The sequence below is a fragment of the Orbicella faveolata genome, unplaced genomic scaffold (assembly GCF_042242905.1).
Source record: "Orbicella faveolata isolate gen_17 unplaced genomic scaffold, um_ofav_v1 contig_1, whole genome shotgun sequence".
Lineage (NCBI taxonomy): Eukaryota > Metazoa > Cnidaria > Anthozoa > Scleractinia > Merulinidae > Orbicella > Orbicella faveolata.
The window spans coordinates 17,113,000-17,129,413 of NW_028301536.1; positions in this window are offsets into that span (position 1 = coordinate 17,113,000).

Consider the following 16,414-nt stretch of genomic DNA (forward strand, 5'->3'; position numbering starts at 1 on the left):
ATAACAAACACAAATTGTTTGATCAATTGCACAAATGACGTTATTCGAAAGTTAAAACGCGTATCAATGTGTGTTCGCGAGAGTTCCCGCAGTATAAGTTGTTTTCATTACTAAAATGAATAAGATAATTTTTTGCTTCCTTTGAAGCTGTATTTATATTCCACAAATTGAGTGAACATTCAGTCTACAATTCTTCGCGTCACATCGTGCTACTGATCAATAATATACACTTTCGTGTTCACAGACTTAGTAGAATATTATTGATTGGAATCCAAATGCTTATTAAAGAGGCCACAAAGAAGGATCGCCTGCGGCGAGTTTTACACAAGGAACCATTGTTGTCACATTTTGCACTTGGGTGAGTCCAGTGTGAAAAAAGTTAAGAACATGCTAATTGTAGAAAAATACCTGAACCTTTGTTATAACCTGTTTTTGTTGTAAACATGGTTGGAAAGTAACGCTGTTTATTAGTGTGGTCTTTGTTGTCGCTATTTTTTCCAGTGATTTTTTTACGTCTTTACAATGACTGGGTTTTGAAGAAAGTTCGTACTTATTTGCTACCAGTAATTCCGTGAGTTATTATAGTATTTCGAGAATCCACTGATACGCATTACATAGTACACTCATGGCAACTATACATTGTGTAATATAAATTTATCGCTATATTATAAGTGGGGGGTAAGTGTCCTCTGATATGTGAAAGAAAAGTTTCTTTTTCAAAGTTGTCTCCTTTTGATTGTCTGATAAAATCGTAAAGAAAGAGAGCACGTATATAAAGCGCTGCTAACATAGGATGATACGCTGTTGTTACCTTTACCAGAAAATTCGACTTAAAATCAGTAAATTGAAGTTTGTTTAAAAGTTGTTTACCTCCAGCCAGGACATTTATTTACGTGTTTGTGATAATAGTGTTCTCGTGCAGATAGAACCATCTTCAAACACGACACATGCCTCGGACTAAATTGATTGCTTATGTTTATTCAGTGTTGTTTCTGTTGTTTCATTCACATAATCCGATAGAGAAAATATATTAGGACGACTGGATTTATAAAATGGTGGCCAAAGAAAAGTACGTTCTTTTGCACTAAGTGAGCAACACGCTCGAATTTTACAATTCCAAGAATCCCAAAATCACGCCCCAATAAGAAGATAATGGAGGAAAAGCAAAGACTGACATACCTTGGTGGTTTTTATATCGTCTACTTTGGAAATAAAACGCAAGCAACAGGGCGAAATTTTCTTTGACTTTCATGAATCAAGACACATATACTTTTAATGGTATGTCTAATCATTAACAGACTGGCAATTTATCGCAACCAAAAGCTATCGTGGAACACTAAATAAAGAAAAGACTGAACATGTACAACGCGCAATTGTAAAATAATATCTTGGACTTTTGAAACAAAAGAAAACTTGCTTTCTAGTTGAGACAGTGTCTATTTTGTTTTGCTTCTTTTTTTTTCGCATTCTTTTACTTTTATTAAGTAAAAAATTTTGTTTTCAAAGCCGTGTTCGGGGCTTTAAGCCTACGTAATTTAGTCAAGTCGGTGAAAGTAACTTATTATTAACAGCCACTTATAACTGGCAGATTATTAATGGCCAATTTTTAAAACTAACAACTTTCCCCCAGATTTGTATACAGGCCCTTCGAATAAGATATGCTAAGAACCACACACTCGAGACTTTCGTCATTTCTTTATTACTCACTACCCTAGTGCAACAGAATAAACTATAACTCCAACCAAGTTTATGTCGTTTTCTGATAAACTCACTTGATGTCAGTAAAACTATTGTAATGTACTTTTGAACGTTTCAGTTTAGTCCTGATCTTTCCCGTGCATGTATCAGTTGCAGAGATCTGCCTTTGTCTCTGCTATAGTGCTTTTGAAGCTGCTGAGATGATGACTAGTTATTTGCCCTCGACTCTACTTGTTGTTACCACCAAGTCATCCTTTTGAAGTTGTTACTAAAAACTGCGAAATGGTCTGTTTCTGTTTCTGTGTTTTTTTCTTCAGTACAAACTGAAAGTGGTTATAATTAACCTCGTGAAGCTGGAGTCTACCAAACATGCTCTACATTGTCATTTTAAATTTTCGAAAATGTGTATCGATTTAGCAAAGTGAATTGCCCAAACGAACAAAAAGCAAAATCCACAGCTGTCCATATAGTTTTCAGTTCTTTCGTCCCACGACACGAAACACCTAATAATCGTTAGTTCACTATTTAAGTGGTAAATAGTTAGGTTGCAGTGTCCACTGAGAAACTTACTCTTCTTCCTTTTGTCTCCTTCGATACTTGTGTCGCAGAGTGAGATCTTACTCCTGCCACGAAGTGATATCGGTCCCGTGCAGGGAAGTTAGATCGTCCTGTTAGATCGAGAGCCTGTCTTCTGAGCTGCTGCAAAGATTCAGGCTTAGGTATTTCGCAGGGCTGAAAGCAGTACTTACTTTCTTGGGCTTTAAGCGGTTTGTTCTCCTGGATCCTTTTCAGGTTGTGATAAATAATAGTGAAGGATCTGTCCATTTGCTTCTGGTATTTAGAGTTTGTTTCAACTTTTTCTGAACCCATTGCGGATTTTTTGCGAAGTTTGAAGCTATAGTTCAAAGTGCACTGTTTTGTTCCTTCAGGCGTGAAAGCCGTTTATACCGTTGTAGTAGAATTTGAATTTTAGGTATGTGACAATCCGCTGTACAAGTGCTCATTGTGGATACTTTATAAGTTGTCGTCAATCATCCGTTCGCCCAGATTTCCGATGGGATTGATCTTTCATTTCGTTTACTCATCCATTAGCTAAGCATTAGTGTTAGACACTAGCACCGAAAGGCGAGAGGCGTAAAAAACAAAGAAAGAAGAAAAAAGAAAAGAAGAGAAATAAATAAACAAATAAATACATGTAGAAGCACGTAAGTCTATTCACTTTACTAATCAGTTGTAAAACGAAAGCTCGTAACTGCTTTGTCACTCAAGCGTTTCAACGCTTGACGCTTGTTAATGTTTCGATGTTCTTATTGCACTACATTGTGACGTTGTGTATGTATGGTTTGATTAGCTATTGCAATTGCTTTGGGTTTGGTTGTATGGTCCTAAATCATCGTTCGTTTCTGAGAAAGCTCCCAAAACAAGAATAGAGTAAAAGTTATCTTCTTGAGATAGGGTCAAGGCCGTCTGGCAACAGATAATCCTATAATGGAGCTCTCTTTCGATTCCCCCTATATATAGCTGGCAACATCCTATCTCAAAGAAGCGGTAATTTGCCATAGATGAATTACCTGTATAGATAGAACGTTCCTAAATAAACCGAACACACTCAACGTTATGAGGCTTTTGTTAAACCTGAAATTCCTTACACTTTTCTCATATGTCTGTTAATTAGAGTGTGAGCGATTACTATTTTTACAATAACTGTCTAATTTCTCGCGCGCTGATTGGCTCATTTTTTTATCATCAAGAAGAGTACAGACGGATAAAATTTTAATTTATGCAAGCTTTCAAGTTCAACTTTCAGCTGTCAAACTGTCAACTTTTTAACCAATGAGATTTTATGAACTTTTTTAAGCAGCCAATCAAAAACCGAGAAAAGCTATTGACAATGCTCGGGTCATTTTGAACAAAATTCACTTATCTTTGTATACGGCAAGTTTACGGCGTCTTTTCCCCTCATTTATTCCCGACATTTGACCATTTTGGAGTCTTGTTATTGTTTACTGTGGAACCATTCGCCTGCGGCTCGTGGTTCCACAGCCACTTTCACAATGTTATGACGCAATTTGTCATCAATAAGAGGACAGACGCATAAAAAACTGACGTCAATTTGTTAATTTTCTAACATTAGAAAGCTGCGAAGACAACGTAACCAACCAAAGACGTTCGAGAATTTCATGACTGAGGTGTTTCTTATCTATATACCATATTATGGCAAACATGCACTTGTGCCGATTGCTTTCGCGCATTCTTGTCTTGTACTAACTGGATTGTGGTTGCTTGCATGATCGTAAATTGACGACACGGACTCTTATTAAGTCACTAGCCTGATGAATTATTTGAATGATTCCCTCGATTAGCGATCAACGGAAATAATAATTTAATACTATCCTAATGTTCTCATCAAACTACTGTAGAAATCATGGTAGAATGGCATCATGTGTCGGTCGTAATCAATGTGCGGTTTGTGCGAGTCTGTCGCGATCGTGAATGCGGGGTGGAGGAACGATGTTATAAAGCCATCAGACCGATGAGACATTGGCAACAGACGACTGCAATTATGATTAGCGCATTCTTGAACTTTCACTGTTGCACAGTAAAGTTTTGGTTTCCTACGTCTCAGCTGAGTAAAGCTTGCCCTTCTGGAACCTACATTTACAATCTTTAAATGATGTTCGGTTTAAAACGGATTGAAGTATATGTTTTTTGCCCGCGTGTGACTTCCCTAAACAAATAGCGTCACGAATTGTGTTATTATGTTTGTCTGCTTCGAGTTCTCATTTTAGGTTTGTGTCCCCAAAATTAGAAACTGCATGTTAAACCTTAACTGATTTCTTAATTTCTCCATTTCTTTCGAAGCCTTTTCCAAGCTGGCAAATTTTGTTTTCTAAAGGAGTATAAAGTCCGTCTGACAGCAGTTGTTACATTAGCAGGGCCTTTTTAGTTACCGAACATAGCCAGACTGCCTGATGGGATTAAAGATGCAATCATAACCGCTTAACTTTGCAGTATCGTCTAAACCTTTAGTCAATGAAGATAGGTAGTATAAACATCTGCCAAAAGGCAGTCTTCGTCTGTCTTTAAAGCAGTTTGATAGATAATCGTCTGCCATATTTCTGAAGCGTTGATCAATTCTTGTATACGATTCTGACTCAACAGAAACCTACGCTTGCTTTTCAGTTAATTATCACAATACTTTCTTAATAGTTAGCTAAAAGCTCGTGTTAGAAGTCGATAATTGCAATTAAATAGGGCGAAAATGTTCATTAGAATTAAGTGATTGAATAGCTGATAGTATGGAGGGAGAGTTTTGTCATCCGTGGCAATGCTGTTGAGAGAAATACCATCCAGTTGAACTCGGCAAGACTCCACTCGGGTGTTAACACCGTTGGCACCTCACAACATGTTTCATTATTCCGTCGTTGCTCGTTCCATAACCCAGTGTCAGCACGCAGTGTCATAATCAGGTTTAGCAATCAAGTCTTCAAATTCTTAGGGCAGGTTCCGAGGACAAGTTAAGCCAATTACAAAACAAGCCACATGCCACAGCTGTTCCTAATCATAGAATGTTTCCTTTGTTTTCCAACTTGCAACTGAAAATCTTCCTGGGTATTACAACTCGAGGCTGGTTCATCATTTATGGGCTAGAACTGTCGACTGCAAAACTGACTCTTCTGTTTGTCGTTTTGGAAGCTTGTGACTCTTATTGCAACTTCATTCGCACAGGGTCACGTGATTCATGCTGTTGCGATGATTTCGGATTAGTCCTTTGGGAATGCCTGTGTCTTCGTATTCGTGTGACCAGTTTCACATCTTGCAATTGTTTTAGATTATGGTAAATAACCACAAAAGATCTCTCCATTACCTTCTGGTATGAAAAGTGGCTTTTGATGTCTTCCTTATCCATGCCCGAACGGCTTATAAATAAAAGTTTAAAACTTCGCCTTCAGAAAGATTCTAGTGATATACCCTCCGGACTGTTGAATCGGAGTAAATTATAATGAGCTTGATTGATCAATACTACATTTAAAATCTGTGATAAGTTCAACTTCCGTTTTTATATACTCAGTTCGATAACATGTAGCGTTCCTAGTCCTTGACACCACAAATTTTCTATCTTCGACTTTCCATGAGGTGTGAAACAGCCCTCTTTTTTTTATTACCAGCGCGCAAGGATTCGTAAGATGGATTTAGATCAGATTGTTGACCAGTTGTTGAAAATTCCTTTCTCTGAATTACAGTTCATGCTACTAAGAATAGGTCATGTTAGGTCGACTAAACACTTTAAATACAGTCTAGAATTATCTTCAATTCTAGCAAATTTTATAATCCACGGGTATTAAAGCAGAACAGCAGAGTTGACACGTCCAAATCAGAGGTAGGATAAATTCTAAGAAGGGACTCTGCGTTGAAACAGCGACGTGCACTGTACGTAGCTAGGGGAATGGGAAAGCTTGAAGAGGCCGGTTTTTCTGCGGATGAAATTTCCCATATTTATGAGCTTCCTTTCAAACTAACTCTCGATGTCAGAATGTCAGTTTTTCAATTTAAGATTAACCACAACATTCTGTACGCAAAAAGTAGGCTCTTTAAAGATGAGATAACAGAGAACGACAGATGTTACCTTCGCAGTGGCAGTCAAATACTGACCTATCTTGTTGAATGTGATTTTAGTAAAGTATTTTGGATCGATTTTACTTCTTGGTGGAATGGTAAATATAACATGCAAGTCAAACTCAAACTGCGTGATATTCTATTTGCTTTTCATCCCGGAAAACAGCCTTTTTTAGGCATTAACTACTGTTTGCTTGTAGCCAGAAATTACATTTATATTTCTGCAAAAAATGAAGACCCCTTCTGTTTTACTTCCTATCTTAAATTAAAAAAAAAAACAAGCTCAGGACAGACAGAAAGAAGATTAGAGGCCTTGTTACTCTTTAGAGCACTTTTGTTTTGTTCGATTCTTGTGAGTGTTTATAAGACCGTAATTCGTAAATCTTTTCAGTTAGCTATTTTCACTAGTTGTAATTTCTTTTCGTAAGTTGTTACCGTTTAATTTTTTGTATTTTTTTAAAATTGTGTTTTATGTTACCTTTTTTTCAGTGAATGAATAAGAGAAAGGGTTATTAAAAAAAAGGTACATTCCTTTATGGAAAACCCAAAGTGTGAAGGAAAAACAAAAACAAAAACAAAAACGTAGGGGAATGAGACGACGACCAACGACAGGACGTGTTAAAAATACTACGGCAAAAGAAAGAAATACAAAAACCAACGCGAAGTGATCGGCAGCAGTGTATTCACAATTTCCCCTGTAGCATGTATAGGGTAGGGCAACGGGTTTGAGCGCTTTCCAGCAGTTATTCTCAGATGGAGAAAATCATTGCCACTGTATCAGATGAATTTGCAATCTTGGTATCACACAGATGGTCACTATCGTCGGTGGACAATATGCACATGCAATAGATCAAAGGCTAGCAACAATAGACCATGTTAAAAAGCACCCTTTATTTTAGCTGCGTATATTACTCTAAAACGGCCAAATGTCCCTCAATGATAAAGAAATACAACATCAAAGATAAGACTTTTAGCAAAGATTGAAAAATACTGTCGAGGAGGTTTAGGGCCGCATTAAAAGTTTTGTTTTTTATGAATTTAAGGTGGGCCTCAACCCCTTCGACCGAATTTTTTAAACGTTGCAAAAGTTGTGTCTCATGGCGCTAATACAATTCCACAATAAAGAAAGTGTGTTTCAGTTATAAGCACGTAAAGTTTAACGGATCTACGTCATGGTTTGCACATCTAGAAAAGTTTAGTTTAAATTTTTCAAGTTCTTCGTTTGTAATCCGTGTTAATCTTCTCCATCCTTAACCATCCTTGTTCCTTTGAATGGTTTATTATTGTCTCTTTGGTGTTTTTCAATCTTATAGCAAAGCACTATTTTTAGTTTTCTTGGATATAAAGCAATCATTTTGTACGTGAAAATAGCTCAAAATATTGTGACTGAGCTCCTTTATGTTAAGGTTGTTTATACAGGTTGCACTATTGCTTTGGTATCCTATTATACCATGAAGTAGCCACAAAAATATGGAGTGAAAACTTATTGCTACTCCTTAGCAGCTTGTTTATTTCCTCCTCTATGAAAGAGAGCAAAACGTTCAAGAGCAAAAAAATCGGTACGTTTGATCTCTAGTAAATCGCCAAAAAAAGGTTAAAACATACGTTTTACGTGGTGCTAAATGGACCCACCGTTGAGCACTGTTTTCGTGAAATTTCTTGAGATAACACCAAATTGTGCCTTGAAGTTATGTTTTGAAGCCTTGAAAATTTGGTTGAGTATTGTTCACGCGATCGTGAGAACGAGAATTTTTCTTTGAAACACTCCCACTATAATTTTCGGTTAAATTTTAATGTTGAGCACTTTTTCAAAAATCTTGAAATGTCTCGATAGAATTTTTGGAAACGTTTGCCACACATGCTTGATAATCAAGATCATTTTACTCCAAAGTTTCATCAACATTGATTCGCTGAGACGCTTTCAAATTTAACGATTAATTAAAGACAGGGGTCTTTGAACCAACGAGAAAGTTGCGTAATAAATCCACGGTGTAACAAAACTGTGAAAAAAAATTCTAACCATTGTGTATTGCATTCCTCCGTCATGCAAGCTTTTGAACAAAAAGGCAAAGCATACTGTACGGAAAAACAATAGTGCCGTCGATTACAACACAATACAGTAAACATTGATGTGAATGTTTTAAAATAATTTTGTAAATCATGAAATTGTAACGCAACTTTCCCCTCCGTTGAAGCCTCTCCTTCATCGATAAATTTGAAAGTGTTCCATTGCAGCAATATGAATACAACTTTGGAATAAAGCTGTTTACATTATCAGGTACGCACGGTTAAGGTTTTTGGAAAATTTATCGAGTCGTTGTAGAGATTTTTCTAAAAGCACTGAAATCAAAAATTAACCGCAAATAGAAATGGTGGTGATCTTATGTAAAAGTATTGTTCTTGAGATCGTGAAGAAGATAGCCAACAAAACTTTTGTGGGTTCCATGTCATCAAAATATTGTTTATCCGTCAGTTCATTCATATACTATTATTATGCAAAAAGTGTGATTTGAAATGTTTTTGTGATTTACTCGAAATCAAACACACAGAATTTGTTTCATTATTCTCGTTTATTCCACTTGCCATACACCGTAGTTTAAGACATCGGTGGCAGCTCTTTTATACCACATCTGGTTCGCGCCAAATTCAACTTTTATCGATATTCAATTTGTTTGCATGTTTATCGTTTCCATGGAAATATCTATTGCTCTAAAATACATTTTACAAAACTTCATCCATTTAAACAACTGGTGAAAAGCACTGTGAAAATGCTTGGTATGGTCCAGAAAAAATAATTGTATCAAGACACCTTAATATCATTGTGTATTAATTTGAGGTGGTTTTATTGTTAAAGCAAAGGTGGCAACAGAATATCAACGCGCTACTCCGTGACTCGACGTGACTTTTTGATAATTAGATTAGTTCTTGTTTATCGGGGAAATGAAAATTAGCGTTTTGAATATATTATCAGATTTAATCAGGTATTTAACTTTATAGCATTCATCTCCAGCAGTGAAAAAAGCATATCTTCCTTATGTTGCATACCTGAATTTGTCTTGTCTTATGTGTTTAGCCAACGCTAAAATGAAACGTTGTGTGAGCCTATGCAGTAATAGTACATTTTATACTGGCGACACACCATGCAAAACTAAAATTTTAAAACACTTTTGAGAACGATTATACACCTTTCTCTCATTTAAGCCTAACAAACAAACGAAGCGAAAGAAAAGAACTGGTGAAATTCAGGATAGGCAATTACAAACTAAGGATTGAAACTGGTAGATATGATCAAATTCCATGATTAAGCAGACTCTGCCCTATTTGTGATTCTAACCAAATTGATGATAAATCTCACTTTCTTATGTATTGGATTAAATACTCTATTCTAAGAGATGAATTTTATAGGAACTTGAAAATATCGCTCCGACTTTTAAACAATTATCTCCGTTACAAGCCATCGGCAGACTTATGACTTCTACAAATCGTTATGCTTATATTCAGTTATCAAAATTCATTTCATATTGCCTTGATCTACGTACTATTCCTATTTCAAATCAAACCGACGTACTTGATTGCATGCTATATCATCACCTTATGATATGTTCACGATAAACTGAATTACTGTTTTAGTTTTAGTTTACAAATGCTTTTGTAGCGCTTTATGTATTTATGGTCATGCAATTATAGAGCAAGTAGTTGTTGTTATTGTTGTAAACTAGGTTACAAACGTTGGCATGAAAAGTAAAATTGTCACGTTTGCTACTTTAACGTATTATTGAATTTAAAATGAACGAAACTTAACTTAAATTGTAGTCTGCACTATCTGAGCTTGTCTCACTAGTTACGTTAGCTTTGACTTCCGTCTGCCGTAACCGAGTGGGGCCATACACCATGAAACACTGTGTTCCTAGCTTGATAACGTTTTAATCATGTTGACATCAAACGATCGTTGAGCTGACAGACGCCTCCAGCTTTAGCTCAGTGTGGGTCGAGTTTGTTGCTGGTTCTCGACTCGCTCCGAGGGTATTTCTACGAGTCCTCCGATTTTCCTCCCTCCACAAAAACCAACATTTCCAAATTTTAATTCGACCAGAATAAAGGACCTGCATGAAAACCAGCTAAGGCTTATGTGGTTTCCTCTCTAAAATTTATTTAATTTAATTTATCGCCGTATCAGCGTGACATGCATGAAGACGAAAATGAAGCCAAGATTGCCATTTAAAATCCAACAAAAAGTAGGGGGAAAAAAAGCAACGCTATGGCTATTTCACGTTGTTACTTTGCGGATGACAGAAGATATTTACCGAGACGTACTTGTACTAATAATCTGTTCATGTGCTTGATCCATTTAGCAATATACTAACTCCAAATAGACGGGGACGTTCCGTTGTCGTCGTCGTGCTCTGCTTAAACGTCCTAACAGTTGTGTTACAAAGAATATTGCAAACCTATTGTCTGTTAATTCTTATTTCGTTCGACAGATTATATGTAACTGAATAATTATATGCGATATTTTTTTTCCGTTATGTAAGTCGGCACTCTATGCTTCAGTCGCGCTGGCAGTCCATCCAGATTTATCTTTCAAAAACCCTATATTTCGACAGCGGCGAAGGCTTCGTTTGCACCGGCCTTTACCATATTTGTAGATTTTTGATTGCACTCTGTACAAAGGCAAGACAACATCACGAAACCATCCGCTCAAAACGCCTGTAATTAGGATTGTTAATAAATTTTTGTCAAAAGACCTGAAACTCAAATTTACTAAGCCATTTTCCACCGGCCAAATTAAAAGGACATACATAACTGATGAAAGTGCATACTAAAACATGTGGCTTAAGGAATCCTTGTCTCTGTCTCTCTCTCTGGCAAATTACAAACTTGTTCCACGGGTCTCGAGCCACTCATCTCTAGTATTGCCGACTGACTACTGAATGTGTGAGTCACACTATCGGAGAAACTGACTCGTCTTGGTTTTGGCGGCAAAACTGTACTTTCTGTCGACTGATCTGCCCTTTGTTCTGGAGTCGTTTGCTCATATCTTTGCAATAATGCCGGGTTGGGTATTTGTGGCACACTGTACCTTCTTCGAGGTCTCTCATTAAGCGGTTTCTCGTCTTGTATACGTTTCAGATTATGATAAATAACTGCAAATGACTTTTCCATATCCCTCTCGTAACTGGAGCTGTTTTTCGCTTTATGCCCATTGGTAGTTCTTGATGACTTTTTCATGGTTTTGTATTCGAACAGTCGCAAAGTTAATAACACTCATTCATTATCAGTCAGTTACAAATTGGTTTCGCTTTCGTGAAACTGCTTTCGAAATGTTTGTCTGCTATGGCATTGTATTGCCTTTGGACATTACTGTGCTAAATGATGCTTAACTGCATTGTCCACTTTCCATTCTTATCAGCTGGGTGGCTGAATTGTAAATAACTAGATTATCATTATCATTATTTGCTGATATTCATAGAATGTCTTACATGGAAACTTGGAGGCCACTATTAACAATCTTTCGCTGCGTTGATCCCAGCATTGCTGTACCTTATCCGTCATATATAGATAAGAAAACAACGTGGAGTGCCAACCCGTAAAAGTATGGCACAGTTATAAATTAAGCACAGAACAAATTCGTTGTGAACAATTGGGCCACTGAACGACAACAGGGATGGAAAAAGTCGTTCTTGTAACGAAAAGGAAAAAAAACCTAATAATTAGTATCTTCTTACATTTTCTTTTTCACAAAATGTCAACAATCAAACATATAATCTTAACGTAAAACTACAGTAAGACCTCAGATGAATGGTGAAAGAGCTAGCTTCAAAGTTAATGCATGATTAACGCAAAGCAGCAGGAGTAAGACTAGGTTGAAGTGCATGCACTATTTACATCAGTGTTTTTATTTTTCTTTCCTCCGCAAGAAGTAGAAACTCAAATGTTTGACAGGTGTCCGCTTCGACTTTCCTTTGTTTGTACGTGTCCCCCTTAGGGTTAAAGCGATACACTTACGTGAGCAAATACGGGTGACCAGCTGTGGGCCACTGCATGGTTCAATGTAGCCATTCTCATCTCATGTTAGTAGTTAAGATTTGCCGCATTTAGATTTTCTCATAGCATTCGCGATTGTATACGTAGAAAACCCCAAAAATCAAATTTTATTTTATTCAAAACAAACCAAAACAGGCAATGAATGACACTAAAATTGATCGTGTTAATGAAGTTTTGTTTCTAGGAGTTACGAACACGTATCTTGGAAATCTCAAATAGAGAGTGTAGAAAAATTTTTAAATCATTAGGCATTTTCATTCTCCTGTAATTCCCACGGGCCGTTCACTGGCCTGCAAGAGCAAAGCAAAATCTAATTTAAAAAAAAAAAACATTTCATAAGCCATATAATAAACTACTTATTAACCTCGAACGTACGGTCCTTACGGGAAAATCTTAAACCGAGACCTAGCCATATTGACCTTGCTATTGCACGGCCAATAGACTGTTTTCGATATACTAAAATTCAGCTTGGCAGTGAGGCTTAGAGGGCACGAACAAAGCGAATTGAATGACATGTTTACTGATTTCTTTTGTTTGTGTCCTCTAGGCCTCGCTATCAATCGGAATTTTAATATGCCGAAAGTGACCTATTGCGCACATGGCACTTACTTGCTTCTAGTTACTTTGGATGAGGTTTGGGTTTCAGGGAAAATCGTTTATGAAGTTTCATGATCTTGAACGTGATCTGTAATTACTGATAAAGGAACCAATTTATTTTTCTCCGTCTATTTTGGAACATCGTGATTCTGCTTTGACACCTGGTTATGAATATGCCTTAAGTTGACTTTTCAAATACTCGAAAATCCATTACCTGAAGAACTCAAGGAAATAAAAAGTTCTGATGCATCCTCAAGGTATATCAATCCATTTTTAGTTCATGATTTTTATATCAACTTGGGCGTTGTCTCCTGCTTACAGTATCGTGGAACAATTGAGAATTGGGTCGTGATTTAACTATGTTTTTATTTGATTAAACTTGAGGTTTCTCACCGATAAATTAATAGTTCCTAGTAACGTTTAGTGTTATTGCTTTACCAGTGAAAGCTGTATTAAATGATCTAAGGTATATAAGTTTAACCTTAGTGAAAACATTTTGGTTAACAACAGAAACGCGATAAACAAAGATAATAATCTTTTAAGCTATCTGTTGTTTTAGAAAGATATTCAGTGTATGTGCATGTAATTAAGGATTCGACAACACACAATCAGCAATTGTAAGAAAAAAAATTAGAAGATTTATCAGGTCACTGAAATATGAAGAAAATATATCTCGATGTGGAAACATAGGAAAGGAGCTGAAATTCAATTAAGATAAAACCTTAAATAAATCTTTCAATTGAACTTGTTGGGCTTTTTATAACAAGGGGTACCTCGCTCGCTGGGCTAGTATCCAAAGGGCGCTCTGCACGCGCGGCACACTTTCATACCTCTACCTGGCGCTCTTCCTTCTCAAGGTTTGATCTTCGCAGACATTTTTGGCTTTCCGATCTCGGCTTTCGCAGCTTGACTTGAGGGCAAGTCTCAGTGTCGCATCCAACTGAAGTTTATATTGACGATATGGTGTGAAATGTCAGGAAAGAAATAAAAAGGAACGAAAGACGAAGAAAAAGAAAACAAATTGGAAAAGGGAAAAAGAAAAAGAAGAAAAAATAAGAAAAAAGTAAATTAAAGAAAAAAGAAACAAGGATAAAAAGAAACGCTAGTATCGTAAGTTATGTCAATATTACAAGTAGCATTAGTATTATATAAGTCATGTTGCGGTATAGTAAGTAATTAAGCAGTATTGTAAACTTGTAAGTAATGTCAGCACTGTAAGTAATATCGTAAAAATTGTTGCTGTTGTAAGCATTGTTAGTAACTGAATGTACGTAAGGTTAGTATTGTAACTTAATGTAAAAATATATATATATTTAGGAAATAGAATACATGGATCGTGTTTCTATCGAGTTACAGAAACACGAGTGGAAGCTTGGGAGAACGAGAAATATTGTGGGAACACGAGCCGCGGGCGAGTGTTTCCACAGTTTTTTTCGAGTTCTCCCAAACTTTCTCGAGTGTTTCTATTTAACAAATAGATTCCATGTTGCCGTGCGCCTGTTCAGTAATAGATCACAGATGACGTCAAAATGTGGTAAGAACCAAAAGTGGCACACGAGGCGATAGCCTAGTGTGTCACTGATGCTCTTACCACATTTTGACGTCTCCTGCGATCTATTACTGAATAGAATCACGGCAACCTGGAATCTATTTGTTTTATATAATAAAGAAACAAACTACCAAAGAAAAATCTTTTTATTTCAAAATCTTTTTATTTCAAAACCTTTCAACATAACTCGGAAGCCGGCCTTCTGCCACTTTGGCAAACACGAAGAAAAGCGATTTGACGTAATCCATTGTCTATACAAAATGAAGCAATCTCATTGGTTGCTTTGCATAGCAATGAATTGTGATTAGTCCAGGAAAAACACGCCACTGTCAAACTTGACTCGAAAGTCTCTTCTCGTGGAATGAAAACTTACAGCGAAAGCAGAATTGAACTGCGAAATATGCAAATCTTAAAGAAAATGCTGGAAGAGTCAAGTCAGTTTTTGTCATCAGAGTAGCCCTGGGAGCCGAAAATATTTATGGCAGGAGTTGAAAAATACGCTCAGAAAACTTGCGGTTGCGGTCAATACTGGAGGCCATTCGATTCGAGTTTTGAATGAAAGGAACGTTAGTGACGGTGGAAACTTTTAGTCCTCTGTGGTTGGTGATTATCAAATCAGTTTGATATAGTGTCTGAGACACCTTATAGCTGCGATACAGTTGGCCGTGAGCTGTAGTGAACTATACTTTGCTCGCTGCTGTGCCCTAAAACGGACTGGAACATTCGCGTCGGAAAGCAAGATTATGTGTTTATTTCAATTGATTTTAAGAAGTAATGTTTTGATGTTTCATTCCTGACCCCAATCTGTGTCAAGAAATATTTTGAGACTGAGAATTTTTTAAATGAATTAATGTCATAAACATCTTGTTTATTGGGTTTGTTAAATTCGAGGCAAAGCAAGACCAATTATGTGTTTGGTTTGGTCTCGCTCGACTGCCGACTAAGATTGCTTGAGTATTTTTTCTGAGTCATTTACTGAAAAGGCAACCGCTTTTTCTTTCTTCTTCCTGCTTCTCATACCTGTTCAAGGCCTCGACAAGACGTTTTTGGTACCTCATCTTTCGCCCAGTGACGTAAAATATTATCTAGATTCTCAAAACTTTCCGCCATTTTAAAACACAGAGGGAAAAACTTTGTAATGATGACGTCAAACGTGCGTCTGTCCTCTAACAGATCATAGGCGAGAACCAATCAAAATGCAAGAATAATTTGGTTTATTATATAAAACTCGATAGAAACACGGAGAACATGTTTTCTATTTCCTATAGAAAACATGTCGACGAAAAAAACAAAAACAGCTTGGTTGGTTACTTTGATCATCAAAATGTAAATTCTCTTTGCTCGCGCCATCATTACGTCTACAGCTCGTGCTAGTTCTGTGTTTCTATCGTGTTATAGAAACACGATTTTTAACCAATCAGCGCGTGTATTTTCTTAAGGTTGTTTTCTAAATATATATAAATATATACATGCATTGACGATAAAACAGTTCCAGAGGACAATCAGTTTTAAATTACCCGATTTTCAGGTTTATGCCACGATCTAACTATTTAACGGTGTTTTTGTCAGTTTTCCAATTGACCTATTCAAAGTCAGTTTTAAAGCATTAAAACCTGTCTGAGTATAGTATCCTAGAGACTCATAACACCGTTTGTTTTCTTTCGATTCCGTCGTAATTTTAAAATATTTGTTTGCTTGGAAAATTGTTTTGTGTTTGTTTGTTTGTTTGTTTGTGGTTTGATTTTTGTTCAATTTTTTAGTCGTGCTATCGCGATTGGGTAACATTGTATTTCTCAATTAGTCAAAACGTTTCAACTGGAGTAACACAATTACTTGATTGGCGCTGTTGGTAAAAATTGTCTGTATCTATTTGTTGAACATTCTCTTTCTATCATGCTATCCACTAAA